Source organism: Amblyomma mixtum, chromosome 5 (genome assembly GCF_055824585.1).
Source record: "Amblyomma mixtum isolate Tamu chromosome 5, ASM5582458v1, whole genome shotgun sequence".
Taxonomy (NCBI): Eukaryota; Metazoa; Arthropoda; class Arachnida; order Ixodida; family Ixodidae; genus Amblyomma; species Amblyomma mixtum.
The window spans coordinates 43,180,967-43,203,121 of NC_143016.1; positions in this window are offsets into that span (position 1 = coordinate 43,180,967).

The window sequence follows — 22,155 nt, forward strand, 5'->3', positions numbered from 1 at the left end:
AAAATCTGCTGCCGCAGGAAGATTTTTGGTCCTGCTGCCTCCAATGGGTAGAACTTTCCGGAATGCTACAGGAGCCCAATGCACATCTTAGAAGCAAATCCCCTGGCCTGTAAACATCTAAGAAAGGCTGTGCAGAGCTGCAGGCTTGGACACGACCATACTAAAGCCGCGCTGCCCTGTACTGCAACCTACGGCGAAGGTCAACTTGATTTAGCAAAAAGGTATAGCGCGAACATGAAAACCACGGGAAGACAGCAAACATACACGAGCGCTTACATCGCTGCTGGTCAAATGTCTAGGGGAATGCCCCAAGGTGGTGTAGATTTGTCATAAGGGAGTAATGACTCATTGACACCCACCCAAGCGCAGCCATACGGCTGCAAAGGAAAGCTATACAGCTTTTCTCAGAAACTTGGGAGGTTCCCCTAAACATTTGACCAACACTGTTCCCACTTCGAGTTATTGATCAATTCGCTCTCGCCCTGCCATAACCTTGCGGTCCCGATCAGCTAATAGAGCGACTGCTCCGGTGAAGCGGTGGTCCCGGATTCGAACCGCGGACCAGGACGAATTTTTCTTTAACTGCCAAGTTTCTGAGAAAGCTGTATGGCTTTCCTCTGTAGCCGTATGGCTGCGCTCAGGTGGATGTCCATGAGTAGTTACTCCATTATTATACATCAGCGCTTGTGTATGTATGCCGTCTCCCTATGGGTGTCTTCTATGTTTCGCTATAACTTTTTTCTAAATCATTACCTACTGGCCCAGAAAGAAGTTTTAATGAGTTCAACTTGTGGAACCTAATTCGAAACAGAAGCCCTATCTGGACCATGATGCAGACTACACTATCCCTCAGCCGTGAATCCGCCTCATTCATACGACGCAGCGGCTGTTTGTGTTTCTCCAGTGGCAGCTCATTGCCAGCGGCAGTAATGCGTGGTGTCATCGTTGTGTTAATAATTTCGCGAACTAGCTTGCACTGATCATTCGTCGCACCCTGAACGTAAACGGTTGTAGTTTTTCTATACTTGCTGTTCTGCGGAGGCAAATTTGATGGGCTGGTCCAAAAAGGTGGAGAGGACTAAAACTAAGAAATAACAAACCTTATATTCGGAGTCACCGAACCCTTTGACGACTCGATATAAATTAAACCATAAGTTCTTCACCCTGCTGCAATGCACTCTTTTACCAACAGGCACGAAGAAGAGAAGAGCAGGAGCTGGAGAGTATAATCAGCCCGTCAGCTCTCCCGAACCTTGAGCATGCACGATCACCGGTTCAGTGGAAAGGCCGCCTTGACTGAGAAGCGTGGCGGAGCACTTGGACAGCTCGACAAATGGCGGTAGCGCAGGGAGGGCGCCGGAAAGGAAGGAGACGAAATAAAGGGGCGAGCAAGGTGACGGCACAAGTCTAGCAAAGTGCAAGGTAAGGAACAGCAGACAGAGGGAAAAGAAATGCTTGTCCCTGTTAGCATTGAAAAAGGGTCGAGAAAAAGTAAAAGAGGAAAAAAGAAAAGAGTGGGGCTTGGAATCAAGGTCAGAGTTCCTGAACCCAAAGTTGGCCTCGGGGCACGCAGCCTGACACGCGTCATCGACAGCAGCGCCGCCGCGAGACAGTGTGGTAGAAGAGCGGGAATGAAGCTGGGGGAGTGTGAAAACCACAAAGCGGTGTGGTGCGCCTGGCTGCCTGCAGCCGGGTGGAGAGGTGGAGGTGGTACGCAGGCGCGTGCCGCTCCAACACGTCGCGCACAAAGGCGAGACGAGGGCCCGCGAGCGTGGATGATGGCTGCCGCAGAGCAAAGGAGCTCCTCTGCTGCGGCGGCCAGGCGAGAACGCTTCGAAACGTGACCGACCTTGGCGGCCAGAAAGTTGTGTACATAGGCGCATACAGACGGTTGAGCACACAATAAGGCCTGCTTGGCGCCCAGCGCGGGGCAAAGCACCGTCACTTGTGAATGCGTGTGTGTTTTTGTGGGATGTTCGTTTGTCGCGCTTATACTATGGGAAACGGTGACGCGGGCTGCCGGTGAGGGAAGAAAAGGGTGTCGATGGGGGGCTCTAATTGACAACGGTCGCTGGCAGTCGATCACGTGCTACCACAGGATTTCGGGTCGCAGAAAAAGAAAGTCGCTGCGTACGTCATCGCCAGTCCGAGGAAAGGCTCCGTTCTATGCCGCCGATCACTGCTGTACAAAGAAAGGCTTTGCTTTGTTTGAGCTGAATGCACTGGATGTCATATCGTTCGCTGACACAAGCGTAGTTGCTGGAAAGCGTCCATCAAAACGACTGGCAATCAGGTGGTACGAAAGATGAAGATGTCGTTGTCGATGATTTGTAGCCCGTTAGGTGTCATCAATAGCATAAGGCAGCGCGGCCTACACTGAAGAAACTCACAGGTGCAGTTTGGTCTCCATAGCGCGTTCGACGTCCACACCTGGTGGCGACCTCTTTAGCCAAGAAAGAAACTTGAAGCCTACCATCAGCTAAAACATGCGCATACCTACTAACAAATGACCACGACGCCCTGCATACATTTTTCGATATTATTCAAATGACATTGTGGCAGCTTAAAAATTTGGAATATACTGCCGGATTGAAGTACCTTACATCGAAGTATTCATACATCGTTGTGGAGAAAATGCACTAAACAAGATGCATTTCATACAATTTACTGCATGGTCCTAAGCTTTTTGTGTTCTGCGTCTTTTAATATCTGCCCTCAATACATGACCTACGTAAGCTGTTGAATGAAAGTGGAACTCTTTGCAAAACATCCCCAATAACGACCAGAGTACGAGATGGGCAGGCTTAACGATCATGGCAATTATTCAGACCCGCCCGAACTAAGCAGAAAATGGTCACCACTGCAGGTGATACTCAGTTTTACGGGCGGCCCCTCGTGCGACTCACTCAAGCAGCCAGCGCTTCCGTTCATCTCTCTGGTCTCGATGCGCGCTCTGAATTACACCTGTTCCCAGCAACCTGCTCAGCTCCCTCAACGGAGACGCGCACCACCCCCAAGTCGCGCGCCACGTTCACGCAAGCCACGCAACTATCAAGCCCCGATCTTATTATTCTGTTCTTTTATTGCACTACGCGAAGCGTTAATCTGGGCTTTCTCTCTTTCTTGCCCTCTCTGGCGTTTCCGGTGTGACCCGACCTTCGCGTGGCGCTGAAATCGCCCACTTCCTGTGCAACGCGGCTGCTTCTGCTCACGCGAATGGGTGGACAAGCGGCCAAATCGAGGCAGAAAAACGCCGCTCTTATACGCGGCTGGTCAACGCTCGGGCCTCGCGGGATGGGGCAAAACCGGGCTGCACAGTAATAACACAAAAACAGGGACACACTGCGCACTCTTAATGACGACGGCCGGCCCATTCTCATCAAGCGCCGCGCCGCCCCGACCAGTCGCCGAGCAGACAACAGGGCGCGTTTTTAAATCGAGGCAGGTGCGTGTGCGCGCATTATTCCCAAACGTGCGCGTACGCGGCAGGCTGTCCAGTGTCTGTGCGCACGGTCGACGCATACGCGGTCGTCGTAAGCAGAGCGTCGCCCGGACAGGTCGCTCTGACGGCGACCAGGTGAAGGCAGCAGAGCGGAAAGACAATTGAATAGATAGCGCTCGCATGCGCGCGTTCTACCTTTGGCGCTGCTGCGAAAGGGAGAAGGAGCACCGGGAGAGTAGAAGAAGAAAAACAACGTGAAGGCAGGCGGATGGACTGGAAGGTGTCGGCGAGGCCGCGAAGACGTTGACGAAAAACCGGGCACTAAGGCTTAGTGTAGACCGGCATAATGAAAGAAAAGCGTGAGCGCAAAAAACAAAGGCCAAGATGAACAAAAGAGAGAGACGAGCGCAGGACTTTCAACTTTTTTTATCCATAATTCCGGACTGAAATATCATTCCGCCGCGGAACACGCTTTTTGTATTGTGTAGTTAACAAGGAACAAAATCAGGATACCTGAAATACAGCATTGTCGCAATGCTGGGGCGATAATTTGTCCCGCCCTATCTCGCCGCTTAGTCGAAGCCTTGCTCGCACACGCGTCTCTGAGCATTCATGAGCGTATTATTACTCCCCATGTAAAAATGGTCTATAGACAGTCTATAGACTTCCTATTGACTCTATTGATTTACTATAGATATTGATTTTTGTCTATTCATAGTCTATGGACTGTCTATAGACACAAGTCTACTAAAAGTATATGGCCATAAATCTATAGATTGTCTATAGACTGCGATATTGATTTTTGTCTATTCATAGTCTATGGACTGTCTATAGACACAAGTCTACTAAAAGTATATGGCCATAAATCTATAGATTGTCTATAGACTGTCTATGGCATTTGTATTGCCTATAGACTGTTCTCTAGGATTTGTCTATAGGCATTGCATAGACTTTATAGACAGAAGTCTATAGACTCTCTAAAACTTTTTTTGTAAGGGTCCACATCAATAAACATATTATGCAAAGTGAGCCTACCTCATGCAGGTTCAAACTTCACCGCTACGCGTGCGCGCAGCGCTAAGGCGCGGCTTCTTTCATTAAATGTATTGATAGAACTCTGCATTATCCGGGGGGCGTCGTGGCATAGAGGCCATGTTGGTGATGCCGTTGAAACAATCACAACAGCGCAAAAATCGAAGGAGAAAATGAAGGTAAGGACAGAAAAGCGCTGAACTTACAACGAGCTTTTTGATTCATAAATGCGCACCTGAATACCATCTCGCCGAGGGCAGGCGTGTATCCTGCCGCAAGAGCCCTATCTCGCGCTTGGTCAATGCTACGGAAGCTTGGCTCACCCACGCGTCTGCTCACGGCAGATGTGACAGGCATCTGCAATCTCCTGCGCAAGTTGATCTTTGTGCTAGTAAAACACAACTGCATTGTCCATGTAAAAGCAGCATTCGCAGGTTTTACAGTGCGTGACCAAATTCGAAGAAGCAGAGCCTTCCTGCGACGTTGCATGCTCCTCCACGCATTCGTTTAAGCGCCTGCCTCACTCCTTATCCAGACAACGCTGTTTGGCCACCTCGAAGACACCAACTTGTGCAGGCAATCACAGAGGCCTATATATATTTTCTAAAAAATATATATACCTTTATTTTGTGGTGTTGATCAATGGAGAATACTACTGAATAAGTTATCGCTTAAAGATATTAATGATTAGAAATATATATATATATATATATATATATATATATATATATAGAAGAAGGGGTCACAACACTGCAATTATCTTCATTTAATACCGACAATTTCGAACGGAGGACCGTCCTTCCTCAGGGTATACAGGGTCCTTCCTCAGGGTATACACACCCTGAGGAAGGACCCTGTATACCCTGAGGAAGGACGGTCCTCCGTTCGAAATTGTCGGTATTAAATGAAGATAATTGCAGTGTTGTGACCCCTTCTTCTATATATATATATATATATATATATATATATATATATATATATATATATATATATATATATATATATTTCTAATCATTAATATCTTTAAGCGATAACTTATTCAGTAGTATTCTCCATTGATCAACACCACAAAATAAAGGTATATATATTTTTTAGAAAATATATATAGGCCTCTGTGATTGCCTGCACAAGTTGGTGTCTTCGAGGTGGCCAAACAGCGTTGTCTGGATAAGGAGTGAGGCAGGCGCTTAAACGAATGCGTGGAGGAGCATGCAACGTCGCAGGAAGGCTCTGCTTCTTCGAATTTGGTCACGCACTGTAAAACCTGCGAATGCTGCTTTTACATGGACAATGCAGTTGTGTTTTACTAGCACAAAGATCAACTTGCGCAGGAGATTGCAGATGCCTGTCACATCTGCCGTGAGCAGACGCGTGGGTGAGCCAAGCTTCCGTAGCATTGACCAAGCGCGAGATAGGGCTCTTGCGGCAGGATACACGCCTGCCCTCGGCGAGATGGTATTCAGGTGCGCATTTATGAATCAAAAAGCTCGTTGTAAGTTCAGCGCTTTTCTGTCCTTACCTTCATTTTCTCCTTCGATTTGTGCGCTGTTGTGATTGTTTCAACGGCATCACCAACATGGCCTCTATGCCACGACGCCCCCCGGATAATGCAGAGTTCTATCAATACATTTAATGAAAGAAGCCGCGCCTTAGCGCTGCGCGCACGCGTAGCGGTGAAGTTTGAACCTGCATGAGGTAGGCTCACTTTGCATAATATGTTTATTGATGTGGACCCTTACAAAAAAAGTTTTAGAGAGTCTATAGACTTCTGTCTATAAAGTCTATGCAATGCCTATAGACAAATCCTAGAGAACAGTCTATAGGCAATACAAATGCCATAGACAGTCTATAGACAATCTATAGATTTATGGCCATATACTTTTAGTAGACTTGTGTCTATAGACAGTCCATAGACTATGAATAGACAAAAATCAATATCGCAGTCTATAGACAATCTATAGATTTATGGCCATATACTTTTAGTAGACTTGTGTCTATAGACAGTCCATAGACTATGAATAGACAAAAATCAATATCTATAGTAAATCAATAGAGTCAATAGGAAGTCTATAGACTGTCTATAGACCATTTTTACATGGGGAGTAATAATACGCTCATGAATGCTCAGAGACATTTAGTGACGGGTCACGTAAAGAGATGATTGTCACATTTATGGTAAAGATATACTAAATTGTTCTAAGGCGGCGAGGATGCTGTGTTCAAGGGCGTCCGCAGAATTTTTTGCAGGGGGGGGGGGGGCCCATTGGTTGTTGGCGCCGGAGGGGGGGGGGGGCATGTTCGTAGCAAAAAGGCACTATTTGCGGTATGAATTTATTTATTTATATATAAATAAAAAATAAGTGAAATACACACATGAAATAAAAATTACAAACAGCAAATTAAAGTGTGGCTAGGAGAGATACATTGCAGTTTATCAACGAAGAAACAATTAAAATTAATAAAAAATCCAAAAATATACTTGTCACTTCGTGGAGAAGAGTGCTCAGTATTGCTGCATACGGGTTCTCGACTCACCCGGATTGATGACCAGCACACAGCACAATATGGTCACAAACACGCAACTACAGTCACTCAGTCAGTCTTCCTTGAACAGCAACTGTAGACTCCACGGATTTTTCTGGGCGAATTGCGTGATTACACGGGTGATAAATTCATTTCTGTGCTTCATTACACGCTCTCGGTGCACACTCGTCACACAGATTGATTGGAAAAACGGTTGAACGCGCACGTTGAAAACAAAAGATGTCTATACATACAACGAAAACTTATTTACAAGATAAATGCACGCTCGCAGCTTCATACACCTCGCTCCATCTTGCTCGCGCATCCGCACAGTCGAGCAACCGCACGCACACTGCTCGCCGCTCGTAGTTTTCTCGTCCACTATCTTGGTTGTTCCCAGCTTCGTTGACAAACGGCCACTAAAAACACCGAAGCACAAATACAGAGGCGCGCACACGTGCAAGGGCTTACTTCCGTGCGACTTCCAAGGGGAAGGGACACTCGCCACTCCGGTAGGAAAATTTGTTTTGTGTGTTTTTATGGGGTTCAGAGCCCCAAAACGACTCAGGTTATGAGGAACGGAGTAGTACAGAGCTCCGGATAATGTCGACCACCTGGGTCTCTTTACCGGGCACTGACCTCGCACAGTACACGGGCGCTGTTGTCATTTGAGGCCCAGCCAGAGGTGACAGGCGAGCCAGGCAGGCGCCATCGGGCTGCGCTGACCAAAGGCGCTGGTTTTCGGAGAAGACGCAAGGGACGCTGGTGTGGGGGCGCCTCTGGAGACTGCGTCGCCGTGAACAAAAGATGCTAATCTCCTTTGCCGAAGATTCTGATAGCGGCGCTTCTACCGCACTGCGCTCTCCCTGGATCGGAGGCACAGCGAGCGGCGGCGGCGCCAACTGATCGCCCGCTTGCCCATGAGCAGCCCGACAAAGCGGGGGTGGACACGGCTGATTTGTCTTTCCCTCCTGAAGAATTCATCGGTGGCCGGCATAACGAAGGCGAAAACAAGATGCACTGTGCACTGTCTGCCTCTGTGTCGCTATCTGTCTAGAGATCAAAGAAACAGGCACCCATTTCAAGACGGCTTGAAACACATGCTCGCCGGTGCCGCTGTATGTCTGCAACAGGTCGGCCTTCAACAGAGCTAACGATGGCGTGGTTTGAAAACGGCATAAAGACGCGTGCCCGGACGCGGCATTTCGCAGATGTGACCCAAAGCGTGGAAGCGGAGCTGCTTTTACCCTTTTGGCTGAGGCCTCCACGGCCCCTGGCGTGCGGCCATCACTCACGGTTCGAGGGAGTGATTTTCCAGGGGGGTGCAGCCGCCCCCCCTTGCCCCCCCCTCCGGACGCCCATGGCTGTGTTCCTGTAAGGTTAGCGCACCACATCCAAAATAAACACGAGAACTTTAGGTATGCTGTGTTGTGTTGGGTTTAGTGGCTCATAAGCGTCTAGTGCTGTCGTGCGCCAAACTCAGGGTATGGAGAAAAACTGCTTCCGGCAGAATTTGTAAAAATGTGATAAACAGCGGTGGTGTGGAGGGCCTAAAAAGTTATTTCCTAGTACCTAGTGATGACAATGGGAAAAATTTTAGAAATGGTACAAGCTGTAAGGACGAACCTCAGCGACCGTCCTTAGCTGCGAAAGGATCTCGAGGCCCCAAACAAATAAAAACAAAACCGCAGCCTTCTTCTCAGGAGTGGGAATGTATATTAAAAATCATGCGAAGCAGTGTTTAAAAAAAATTAGTTTCTCGAGAAAACCTGCTTCTCTTAAAAAGCTAAAAGCTCAAGACATGCCAACAATTGCGTCAACACCTACGAGCAGTGTCGGGTGAAAAGGAATGCATTCATTATAAAATAGAGCTAAGCACTTTTTTTAACTTTTCCGTGTTGTGAGCATGACAATAAAATGGGATTTATTGTAACTTCATCTCCACATTTTTCGCAACCAGGCTTGCATTGTTTCGTCAGCAGGAAGTTATGTGTAAGGTGTGCGTGTGTCCAACGCGGAGATGGCATAAAATTGCTTCTTTGAAACGTTCTTGGTGTGTGCATGACTTTCAGTGACTTATAATGGGTTTTACCTGGTGTAACTTATAATTTACTTCATTTTCTCAATGAGCCTGCCATTGGCCTGCCATTGTTCTCTCAGCTTATGCTGTACTAACTTAATGCAATCTTTGCAAGGTATGTGTATTTTCTTTCATTCTTCCGAGCTTGTGGAGTACATACATCGGCTATCTGGTTTCCATCTATCCCGACATGGCTCGGGACCCAGCACAATGTTGTCGTGCGTCCTTGTTTAGAGGCTTTTTTCTGTGTCGCGGTCCAGCTAAATTTCTAAAATGTAATGCTGTGGGTAAACTCAAGAGATCAGAATATATAATGCTGCTTTTGATATTGATTTATTATTTCATCTACAGCTGCACAGCATAGCATTCCACGATAAATATAGATGCACAGTTTGGTAGTGATACTGGTTTTTTCAAGTTGCCCCATACAACAACACTTCCGTCATAATTTCCTGTTTTTTAGCCATGTGTGTGAAATTCTGTGTAGTTTGCACATTTTTCTTTAGGAGCGAGATATTCCTGCAGCAGGGGCATAACCGCGGGGGGGGGGGGCAGTGTTTCGGTGTTTAAAGGCCCCCCCCCCCCCCCCCCCCCGAAACTTACTGAGCACTGCATCAACACCCCCCCGCCCCCCTCCTTCTGGCCTTTTTTTCACCCATGCTATTTACACACCACATCGATATATTGAAATGTAAAAACGAAATTAAGAAGAGTGTCGTTTTATTACCGAACAGATTGATGTACGTTGTCACGTCTCTATTACAGGAAGCGGAAGTTATTGCAGAAAAGAATCACTCTTCTTCAAAATCACAACACGTATGGCCCTTTTGAGTTGTAGGCACATTTCACCCAATTAAACATACCTTTTCACGTCAGCGTACGTTAGACCTGATACTTACAACTCATCCTGATAAGTTTTCCCCAATCACATACTTGCCTGGTCTTAGCGATCATTCTGTGGTTCATCGTTCTTTATATTGTAACATAGTGCATCAATTGTAACATAGTGCATCCACAGTGCATCCATAGTGCATTTTGCTCTCTTTTCACAAAAGAACCTGATCATAATTTACCAGATTTTCCCCAGTGTCACCATTCGTTCATGTCCGACATCACTTTTAATGCCTCCGGTATAGCCAAATAATTGAATCACTAAAGCTAACCTCCTCATCTGGAGTTGATGGTATCAACACTAAAGTACTAAAAAGCACAAAAACTGGTGTAAGTGTGATCCTATGCAATATTTTTCAGCAGTCATTGTCATCAGGAGTGGTACCGGAAGACTGGAAAGTGGGCAAAATAGTTCCAGTCCCGAAAAAAGGTCTTTCACATTTATGTTCCAGTTATCGTCCCATTTCACTAACAAGTGTTTGTTCCAAGGTAATGGAGCACGTCCTCTACTCTCAAATTGTAAAATTTTTGATACCTGTTATTTTTTTCAATCCTAGACACATGGCTTTCGCAAGGGCCTCTCATGTGATACACAGTTAGCTTCATTCATAAATGACATAAGCTCTTACCTAGACTTGAACATACCTGTAGGCGCGCTGTTCTTAGATTTCGAAAAGGCCTTCGATAAAGTTCCCCATCAAAGACTACTACTTAAACTCTCAAGATTGCGCATTAACCCCCTTGTATTAGATTGGATTTCTAATTTCCTTACGAACTGAAAGCAATTTGTGTACGCTAACAACCGCTCCTCGTCTTTTTCTCTAGTCCTCTCCGGAGTCCCCCAAGGTACAGGGTCCGTCAAAAGTTCCCAGGCCACATGGTTCGCTTTTCATCGGTATATCCTGGCACTTAAGATTCCGATAGAGCTATCGAGGTTCTCAAATGGTAGAACGATCCTTCTTCTATTCTCTACAGATATTTTGAGCTTCGAGGGTATCTCAACAGCCCGACTATGCTGCTCAAAAGCAAACCCTGTGGCCTTGGAACTTTTGACGGACCCTGTACAATACTCGGACCATTGCTGTTTCTAATTTATATTAATGACCTGCCTAGTAACATATCCTCTAACATCCGCCTTTTCGCTGACGACTGCGTACTTTATCGCCTCATCCACACCACCTCTGACTCTAGAATTTTACAGGATGACCTTAAACGGATCGAAACTTGGTGCGACAAATGGTTAATGTGCCTAAACGCTAATAAAACGTCTTTGCTTTCTTTTCAGCATCGGAAAAACTATCAGGAATCAAGTTACACCATCTGTGGCTCGGTAATCTCATCTGTCCACTTTTACAAATACCTTGCCGTCACCCTTTCAGATACACTAACCTGGTCAGAGCATATAATGAACATTACTAACGAAGCCAATCGCACTCTTGGTTGCCTCCGTCGAAACTTGCGCCTAGACTCTGTATCCGTGAAAACACTTACTTATCTTACATTTATCGGACCTAAAATAGAATACGCATGCTCAGTCTGGGATCCCCATCAAGCTAATCTTTCTAACACCCTCGAAGCTCTACAAAATCTCGCTGCCAGGTTTATTTTCTCAGACTACTCCTATCATTCCAGTGTCACTGCACTCAAATCACGGGCTAATCTTGCTAATCTCGAAAAGCGACGCTGCATCTTCAGGCTGTGCCTTTTTCACAAGTTCTACCATACACCACTCAATGTTTCAGCAATCTTACTAGTTCATCGACAATCAAGCCGCACCAGACATCCTAAAGCCGTCTATCCGCCCCCAGCACAGACCACAGCCCATCTTCGTTCGTTTTTGTTCAGACCTCTCGGGACTGGAACAAACTGCCTGTCGTCGCTGTGCACCACTCCGACCCACATTCCTTCAAGACCGCCATTGAACCACTCTTCACTTGAACATTATGCCCATCCCTCATGTAATACCCCACACCAAGGGGCATTTGAGGTACTAATAATAAATAATAAAAAAATAAATACTTTTTCATCCCTTGCATTTTCCTCAAATGAGCATAAACTATCGCGAAAATAAAAATAGCTTTTTTTAAAGCACCTCTACGTCTAGGCGCAGGTTCACATTCACAGGGTTGAAGTTTTGAGAGATGCCATTAGTTCGCAGTTGCTGACTTTGTTGTTGAGTAGAAGCTTTTGTATTGTTGTATATTGGGTGAAAATATCTTAAGTAGCCGCGATTTTTCGTATACCAGTGTTTTTTCTTGTGTGAAAATAATTGTTCTTTACGAATCAAGTCCTCGGAGACTATGTGAACTCATATTTTATGTAGGTATTACAGTTAACGAAACAACTGACCCTTCGATGGGCGTTATTAAAGCGGAAAAATTACTAGTATACTGTTTGGACACAGACTTTCTTTTTTCTTATTTTTTTCAGCGGTGGCGTACGTACAACAAACACCTCCTGAAATATATTTCTGGCTATGCCACTGTACTGCAGCAGCACTATGTGTTCATGCAGTGTTTGCTTTTTTCTACAGTGTGTTAATGTGAAGGTACACACATTTGGAAGGGCGCACCATGGAAGCAGTGCATTGTTTTTTGAGGTAATACCCGGAAGGGTGTCCAGTATTTGTAAGTTTTGGCAGTGATCCTTCAATGGGAGTAGCAAATGTCGGGTCGAGAGGGGTTTATTGATGAACAGTGTTATGGGTGTGCATTTGGGAGCGTTGCGGGGGCGTAGAGCTAGAGCATCCGCTAGCGTGCTAGAGGACCGGGGCTCGACTCTGAGCGTCGCGCAATTCTGCACCAGGCTTAAAAAAAAAAACTCCGCGTTTTGATGGACATGCATAAGCAGGCCTTGGGTGCGGCCTGATCTCTGTGACCAGAACTGACAACGGACGCTGTCACCCCAACGAGATATGACCAATTTAGTGTAGTACTTGTCAACAAATTTTTATGAACAAACCAATTAACCTTCGGCTCTCAGTCTCCATCGGCTGCAGAGCAACTCACGAAGGCGGCGGTCTGACCTGGGACGGAGTGGACAGTGCTAAGAATCTCCGGCTCCAGACAGGCCGCCATGGAAAACTGAACCTGGCAACATTTAACACTAGAACCTTATCCAGTGAGGCTAGCCTAGCAGTGCTGTTCGAGGAACTAGTGGGTATAATATGGGATGTCTAGGGCTTTGTTAAGTTAGGAGGACAGATGAGGTCTACACACTACTTAAGGGCGTGCACGTACTGTGCTATCGTGGATTAGCGGACACATAAGATTTAGATGGAGGATTCCTCATCGATCATGATATAGTGGAAAACATAGAGGAGCTTTATGGTATTAACGAGAAGGTGGCCGCTATTGTAATTAGGCTTAATAAGAGGTACAAGATGAACGTGGTGCAGGCATACGCGCCTACATCCAGCCATGATAACCAGATCGTTGAAAGCTTCTATGAGGACGTGGAATCGGCAATGATCGGAGTAAAATCACGGTACGCTGTACCGATGGGCGGCTTCAATGCGAAGGTAGGCAGGAAGCAGCCTGGAGACCAGGCGGTAGGCGACTATGACATAGGCTCCGGGAATAGTAGGTGAGAGTTATTAGTAGAGTTCGCAGATAAAAAATAACTTACGGATCATGAATACCTTCTTCCTCAAACGAGAGAAGAGGAGGTGGACGTGGAAGAGCCCCAATGGTGCGACTAAAAATTAAATAGACTTCTTACTATGCATTTACCCTGGCATCGTACATGATGTAGGGGCCCTCGGAAGGTGAGTTGTTGCGGCCACAGATTGGTGATGTCTCGAAATAGTCTAGAGTTGAAGAGGGAACGGAAGAAACTAGTGAAGGGGAAGCCCATTAACGAGTTCGCGGCGAGTGGGAAAGTAGAGGAATTTAGGATTTCGTTGCAGAAAAGATATTGGGCTTTCACGGAGGAAGGCGATCTTAATGTTCAAACAAATAGCGATAATGTCACAGGTATCATTATGAAGTGCGCCGTAGCAGTAGGCGGCAGGATGGTTCGACAGGATACCGGCAAGCTATCTCAGGAGACGAAAAATCTGATTAAGAAATTTCAAAGCACGAGGGCATCTAATCCTACAGACAGAATAGAGCCAACAGAGCTATCAAAGTTAATAAACAAGCGGAAGGTAGCCGACAAAAGAAAGTTTAATATGGAGAGAATCAAGCATGCTCCAAAAAATGGAGGTAGCCTAAAAGCGGTGAAGTGGAAACTAGGCATAGGTAAAAATCATATCCATGTGTTGAGAGACAAAGAGGGCAATCTCATAGTAACGTGTATAAGATAGTTAAAATAGCTGAAGAGTTCTAAACAAATCTACCCAGTAGCCAATGCAATCAGAAATTTAATGATAGATACAGTAGGGCACAGCGATGGGACATCCCGCCAGTAATGAAGAGGAAGTAAACAAAGCCTTAGTGGCAATGGAAAGGCGGTAAACAGCTGGTGAGGTTCACGTAACAGCACATCTGTTGATGGACGGAAGGAAGATTGTGCTAGAAAAGCTAGCCACCCTAAATACGATATGACTTATGCCCTCAAGTATACTAAAAGCTTGGAAGAACGCTAGCCTTATCGTAATACACCCAGAAGTACGCTTATGGTAATGCACGAGAAAGGACACGCCAAGGACTTGAAAAATGACAGACGTATCAGCTTACTGTCTGTTGCCAACAAGGTATTTACTAAGGTAATCGCTAAAAGAGTCAGGGGAACTTCAGACTTCAATCAATCAAATGATCAGACAATCTTTCGTAAAGGATATTATACAATAGACCATATTCACACTATCAATCAGGTGATAGAGAAGTGTGCAGAATATAACGAACCCCTATATATAGTCTTTATTGATTATGAGAAAGCATTTGACTCAGTGGAAACCTCAGCAGTCATGCAGGCATTGCCGAATCAAGGTGTAGAAGAGACTTATGTGAAAATACTGGAAGATATCTATAACTAATGTACAGCAACCATAGTCCTTCAAAATGCCAGTAATGAAATTCTGAAAAGAAAAGATGTCAGCAGGGAGACACAATCTCGCCACTGCTATTCACCGTCTGTTTACAGGAAGTATTCCAAGGCCTGAATTGTGAACAATTGAGGAGAGGTGTAGATGGAGAATACATAAGTAATCTGCGATCAGTTAGCAATTGGTAGCGAGGTGCTGGAAGTGGTAGAGGAATACGTGTACTTAGGGCAGCTATTGACCGCTGATCCGGATCATGAGAAGGAAATAACTAGAAGATAATAATGGGGCGGAGCGCATATGGTAGGCTTTCTTGGATCATGAATGACAGTTTACGAATATCCATCAAGAGAAAAGTATACAACAGCTGTATCTTAGCGGTACTCACCTATTGGGCAGAAACGTGGAGGCTAACAAAAATTGGCTGTGATTTAGCTCTGGTTCAACCTGGTAGAGTAGCGAGAGTCTAGCTTCTTTCAGAGACGCGAAACTCGATTCATCGCCATCTGTCGTCGTGGATGCACTGTCGCCGGCTAAGCGGACCCGTCTAGCCGCGTCGTGTTTACGTCGCTTATCGAGACGCTTAGCGCGCTCTTTCTCTGTCTGCTCTTGCCTTCGTTCCTACGACGAGCCCTAGCTTCCTTCGAGCTGTCCATTTCTACCACAGGCTCCGTATCGTTGTGATATATATACCCGCCGCATATCTGACGACACTCCGCGCACGCGCACCACTGACGAGGCGGGCGGCTAAAATATCGATGGAGGCTAAATTCTAGAGGCCCGTGTACTGTGCGATGTCAGTGCACGTTAAAGAACCCCAGGTGGTCGAATTTTTCGCAGCTCTTCTCAACGGGGTCCATCATAGCCTGAGTCGCTTTGGGACGTTAAATCCTTATAAACCATGACCCATTTCTTGGATCCCACTGTATATCCCTTCCTCTATGGCGCGGTTCGGGTGTCCATACAGATATGTGAGACAGTTACTGCGTATTCTCTTTACTCAAAAATCAAACCAACGCCATCGCCCGTTCGGCGCGACGCCTTGCCCGTGGTGCCACGGCTCAGCGCGCAGCCATGCTGACCTCGCGAAGCCGGAGTAGTGTAGCTCTTGCTACAAAAGGGTTCCGCTTAATTTAAGTACAACGCAGCGGTTTATGGGAAGAAAAATGATAGGTGTAACGTTAATAAACAGGAATCGAGTGGTGTGGGTGAACAAACGCGGGTAAATGACATTCTATTCGAAATCAAGAGCAAGAAATGGGCCTGGGCCGGGCATGCGATCAACATATAGATTTCATAACCTCAAAGGCACTTAAAAAGTTAGGATACCTCCGTCGCACAATAAAAGCTGCTCCTAGAGATACGAAACTACTGATGTTTAAATCGCTAATCCGTCCACTACTTGAATACGCCTCCCCTGTATGGAACCCGCACAAACAACGCGAAATTAACCAAATCGAGGCAGTGCAGAAGAAAGCCGTTCGTTTCATATGTCACAGGTTTGGTAGAGATTTTTCGCCTTCCACAGCACTTTCATCACTGGGCCTGCAACCACTCCCATCTCGACGAAGGACTGAGTCTTTAAAATTTTTGTATTGCATTATTAACTCTTTCTGCCGGACCTCTGCAAATGATTACCTAACCCCTGCTATACCATCTAAAACTAGAAGTCACCACAGCCTAAACATCACGCCTTATTTTGCCCGCACGGACACCTTTAAATACAGTTTTTTTCCGCGTGCAATCGAATATTGGAATTGTTTACCCGGTTCTACTCGCTCTCTTCCTTTAGAGCTGTTTTTAGCGGCTATTGAATAGTTTTTTCGTTTTTCTTGTTTTCACTCATACTGTTTCGGATGTTTGCCATTGTTGTGCTCCATGTTTTCCTAAACTGTTGTTCACACCCACCCCTGCAATAGCCCAATAGGGCTGCAGTATGTATAAATAAATAAATAAATAAATAAATAAATAAATAAATAAATAAATAAATAAATAAATAAATAAATAAATAAATAAATAAATAAATAAATAAATAAATAAATAAATAAATAAATAAATAAATAAATAAATAAATAAATAAATAAATAAATAAATAAATAAATAAAATAAACATCGTTCCGCGGATGCTAAGTTCTGCTTGGTCGCCGAGTATCCCAGCCTCCAAGTTGTGTCGTATGCCTTTTCGCGATCGAAGACAGCAAGCCAGTGAACTCTCTGTATGAAAGCCTCTCGAACAGTATTTTCGAGGCGAACTAAGTGGTCTGTTGTCGAGCATTCCTTTTTAAAACCGAACTGATGAATGTCAAGAAAATCACGTGATTCAAGTGCGAAGATTAGCCTGATATTCAAAAGGCTTATAAAAGACTTGGCAAGGCAGCTCGTAAGAGCTATTAGTCTCTAACTACCAGGGGATGTTGGCTGCTTTCCAGGTTTTAGAAATGGCACTGTTTTTTTCGAAGCTTCCGCAATTTTTCCTAATGTCCAAATTTTGTTAAGAAAATTCAAAGCGCTTCTGCAGAAGGTTGGGAAAGATGTGCCAGCATTTCGTAATATATTTCACGAGGGATCGGAACAGCCTGTTTGCGGGCAGATAAATCTCTGTTTATTTCTTGTATTGTAATTAAGCTATTGAATGGTTCGTTTTGACAAGAGCTGTAGCGGGGCTAGTTGGTGATCGTCCGTAAAAGCCATGAAAAATTGCGCTAGAAAAAATGGCACTCACAGGAAGGACACAGAACAGGACGAGCGCAAAGTAACAACTGATTTATGCAGGTGCTGTACCCCTAAATATAGAAAGTCGATGCATGCGCGTAAGCTGCACTCACGACAGGCCAAGATACACGTGCGCACTCCTCACACCCTAAAAGACAGAAAGAGGAAATACCACTTCGTTTTTGTACAGGCCAACTGGCTCATCTCTGACAAAGTTGTTGTCCTCCTTAAAAAAAAAAAATGCTTCCAAATTTTCACGTGCAAGGATCTCTATCTCCTGAAGGCATGGAAGACAGTTGCAATTTTGGCCTGCTGAGACAAGTTTTTACCACCAACTTTATCTCCTGATTACAGTTCGTGCTCTCCTGCGCGATCATTAATGCAGCGCTCTGTTTGGCCGTCGCACAAGTCAGCGATATTGCGTAAACCACTCCTGTCGCGCATTTTACAAAGGGCTCCCCATGCTTTTTGTCGCAACCACTTTTTCTTCTGCCGTGCGAGAGCACAGCTGGCCTAGCCTCTTTTGTGCTGAGAACACCATCGGTTGTGCGTACCTTAGCTTGGACAGCAAACAAGTACCCGATATTTTCATTCCGTTCTAGGTAAGGTGCTACATCCTTCGAATTTTTGGTATCGAACATATCGTAAATTTCACGCTTTTATGACTGCTTTTGCAGATACAAGCTCACCTGTTTTCCAAGATCCTTTTTCGCTTACAACAGTTCTGTTCTATGTAGCCTTCGTGTGTGTGTCGGGATTTTTAGGGCAATTTTTCATGGCTTCTATAAACAATGGTTCGTTTTTGCAACCACGTTTTGGAAGTATTATTTCTCGGCTGCATTTCTGCATTTTAAAAAATGATTCTGTGCAGTGTGAACAAATAGAAAAACTTGAGAAATGTTCGCCTAGGATGCCTGCTTGTTCCTCTATATTTGTTTGCGTTCCAAGAACTGTAAGAACAGGAATTGCCATTTAATTTAGAAACTTGCACTTACATTTTGTGGATGCGATTGAACTGTTTTTTGGGCGATATGTAGTTTGACCAGAAAACTTTTTCAGCATTGAAACGGATACGGTGAGCATTAGCTCTCGCCTTTATAAACCTTGTAAGGTTATCGTGTGTTGATTGTTGCGAACAATCCCCATGCTTTGCCCTTCTTCATTTCTGCTTTTCTGCATTCTTTGCTGTAGCACACGTTGTGGTTCTGTCGAACTACTTCCAAAGACTGATGAATAGCTAGGCGTGCAGCATTAATTACAGATGGTAAAATTTCGTTAAGGGAATCAACACTCAGATCCTCCTAAAATAGTGCATCCACACTGGCTGCTTCTCAAACAGTGATCTGTCGGCTAAGAGTAGTTTCTAACGGGGCGATTTGCTAGGGAGGATTGAGGGTGAAAAAGATAAGAAGATTACCACGGGAAGGTGATCGCTTCCGTAGGGGTTGTCAAGAACATGCAATTTGAATATCCATAAAAAAGAGAAAGAAAGGTACAAGACAGGTCTATATATACAGCTCATTTTTTCAGAGCTTGGAGACCAGCATGTATGTGTTTTTGCCTGTATTGAGCAGGCAGGCATTATTGGACAGAATAAAATCTTCTAAAATACGACTCCTAGTAATCAGTTCATGCACTTGCCCAAAAATCGGAGAGGGCATTAAAACCATCAACTACCAGATATGGCTCTGGTAGCTGTTCTATAAGCGTTTCTAAATCGTGAAGTATAACTGTTAGGTGTGGCTCAAGATATTGCCGCAGTACTAACCCCTCCTTCGGGGCCGTACCGCGGTCGAACTGTATTAGCTTGCACTTGGCAAACCTCGGGCATTAGAGGGGCTGGAGGTCTGTCGTCTTTCTCTCTCAAGCGCCGTGCTGTCTTGCACGTCCCAGACCGTCCAAGTAAACTTGCCCTGCCACGTCCACCGATTGTCGGTGACATATTTGGGGAAGCAGCTGAGTAGCGACCCATGTACGCTGACTTCGAGAACACCCTTGACGCCAGTTCTCAAAGCGTGGACTCAACCCGCGTCAACAGGGCGAGCCGCCATATGCGAGGCCTACTACCGGAGTTCGGCCAACTGACAACACTGGTAAGGGCCATGACGGCCACCACTGCTAGCCAGACAATTCAGCATTCAGGGAATACCCCACCGTTCCCTTACCAAAGATTTTTTAGACAGTCTATAGACATGTCTATAGAATTCTGACCATAAAGTCTCTCTATAGAAAGAAATCGTAGAAAAAAAGTCTAGAGGCAATGGAAATGCTATAGACAGTCTATAGACAACCTATAGATTTATTTCCATAGACTTTTAGCAGACTTTTGTCTATAGACTATGGATAGACAAAAAGAAATAACTATAGAAAGGCAATACAGTCTATAAGAAGTCTGTAGACTGTCTATAGGCTATATTTATAAAGGTGCATCATCCACGGACCTCATTCGCCGCCACCGTTCCACGGTGATAGGTTCGAGGACGTTGAAGACTGCTTGGCTAGCTTCGACCGAGTGGAGGCTTTAATGAGTGGGCGGCGAGCGCAAATCGCGCAACATCTACTTCGCACTACGGGACTCGGCCAAGACGTGGTTTGAGAACCACGAAGCTTCCTTCACCAACTGGGAGGTTTTTCGCATAGAGCTGTTAAGGACATTCAATAACTGAGAAACAAAGGAGATGGCTGAAATCGCCCTGAAAACACAAACATAACTGGATGAGCAAACCAATTGTTTTTCTGTGTGACAAGGAGGTTGCATTTCTCTGGTCAGTCGTCTTTTGCACTGTTTTATTATGAGTCCATACCAACTAGCCCAACTGAATATTTCGCTGCTACCAAGCAGGGAACGAGTAGGGAGCGTGGTCTGCAGAAACGGGGCGTGCACTACGGTCGTCAGGCTACTGCAGCAACCGCTGTACGCCTAAGTCGCTGCCCTCCGAGGAACTGCGGGAGCTTGTGAGGAGCCTTGCGCGTGAGGTGAAACGTCGCTTCGACTCTCCACAGGCCAGCGTTGCTGCCGTAACACACGTGGTCCGTGATGAAATCCGGCGAGTTGTGCGGCCACCGCTAGCTCCACAGCCGGCGCCCTACAGCGACGCACTACGAAGTCCTTTTCTGTCCGGTAAGGCAAACTGCGGAGCTCTGAAATACAGCACGAAGCGCGCGCCAGAGTCGACGTTCGTCGGAAAGATGATCGTGCTGGAAAGATTACTCTCCAGAGAAAAAAGTCTTGTCATTGTTCTGTTCGCTTAGTCGCCCCACTCTCTTCTCCCTCATTGATCAACATCTGGGCTACAAGCCGTTGTCCAACTCTTTTTTCCTCGTGATTGATCATGCGCAGAACTCGAAGCCCTTCATGAATTGGCTTCAGCGGGGCCTCTCCTCCCTCGCTATCCTCCGCCTCCTCTCTCATCTTGCCCCCAACTGTGCCCTTCGATTCGCACCATGTCAAGGACGCGAGCGATAATGAAAGGGGAGGATCTTTCGACCGGGTCGTTCTGAAGGGCCCCATTCAGGCGCCATATGCAACACACACGAGTAAAACGTGCGCGAGGACGACTTTGCAAACGGAAACCTTTGAGCTTTCTCGCGGGCTCTCCGAAGCTCTTTCGATGAAAAATCCGCACAGGCGGCGCAAAGGCGAGTTGATGCTGCGTTTGAGCTTGTTTTTTGTGTCTTTTATGAGGGTTGTTTTTGTGCTGCGTTTTTTCGATCACAATTATGTCGTTAAGAGGGACTGTGGAGCATACATAGCGCCTGAGTGATGTATTCTTGGACGTGTACGTCCTGTAAATGCAATGCGAAAAAAAAAAGATGTGTACACAGACAGTTTTTCCTGCCCCAAGATCTTCAGACCACACCACCATCTAGCGTCTGACGGGAGGCTTTCTTATATTGCCGGACGGTGGTTGCTTGTCTCTGCTAGAGCCGCAGTATGCCACGATTCACTGTTGAGTTGTCTTAGGCACTTCTTAGAGCAATGCTTGTGATGGCAAAAAAATCAATTTCAGTTGGTTACCACAGTTACCGGCAACACATACCCGGTAATACTGTCGTTACAGGTGGGTTGATGTTCACAGCATAACTGCCTCGGAGACGTATCCTGCGTTTGGCAAAAAAAGAAACGACGGAGGAAACACTCCTGTGCGGCTACTTTGCAGTGTCCGAAGAATAGAAAAAGATGCTGGGCACAACAGCTTGACAATGGCAGGTTTTTTTGTGGGGCATAATGACTTGCGTGTAAAAAAATTAGGTTCCAGATTCTACCACTGCGTAGTAGCTGATAATAATAATAATAATAATAATAATAATAATAATAATAATAATAATAATAATAATAATAATAATAATAATAATAATAATAATAATAATAATAATAATAATAATAATAATAATAATAATAACAATAATAATAATAATAATAATAATAATATTAATAATAATAATAATAATCTTTATTGCCACTTTTTATAAAGTACAAATGAGGCTCAG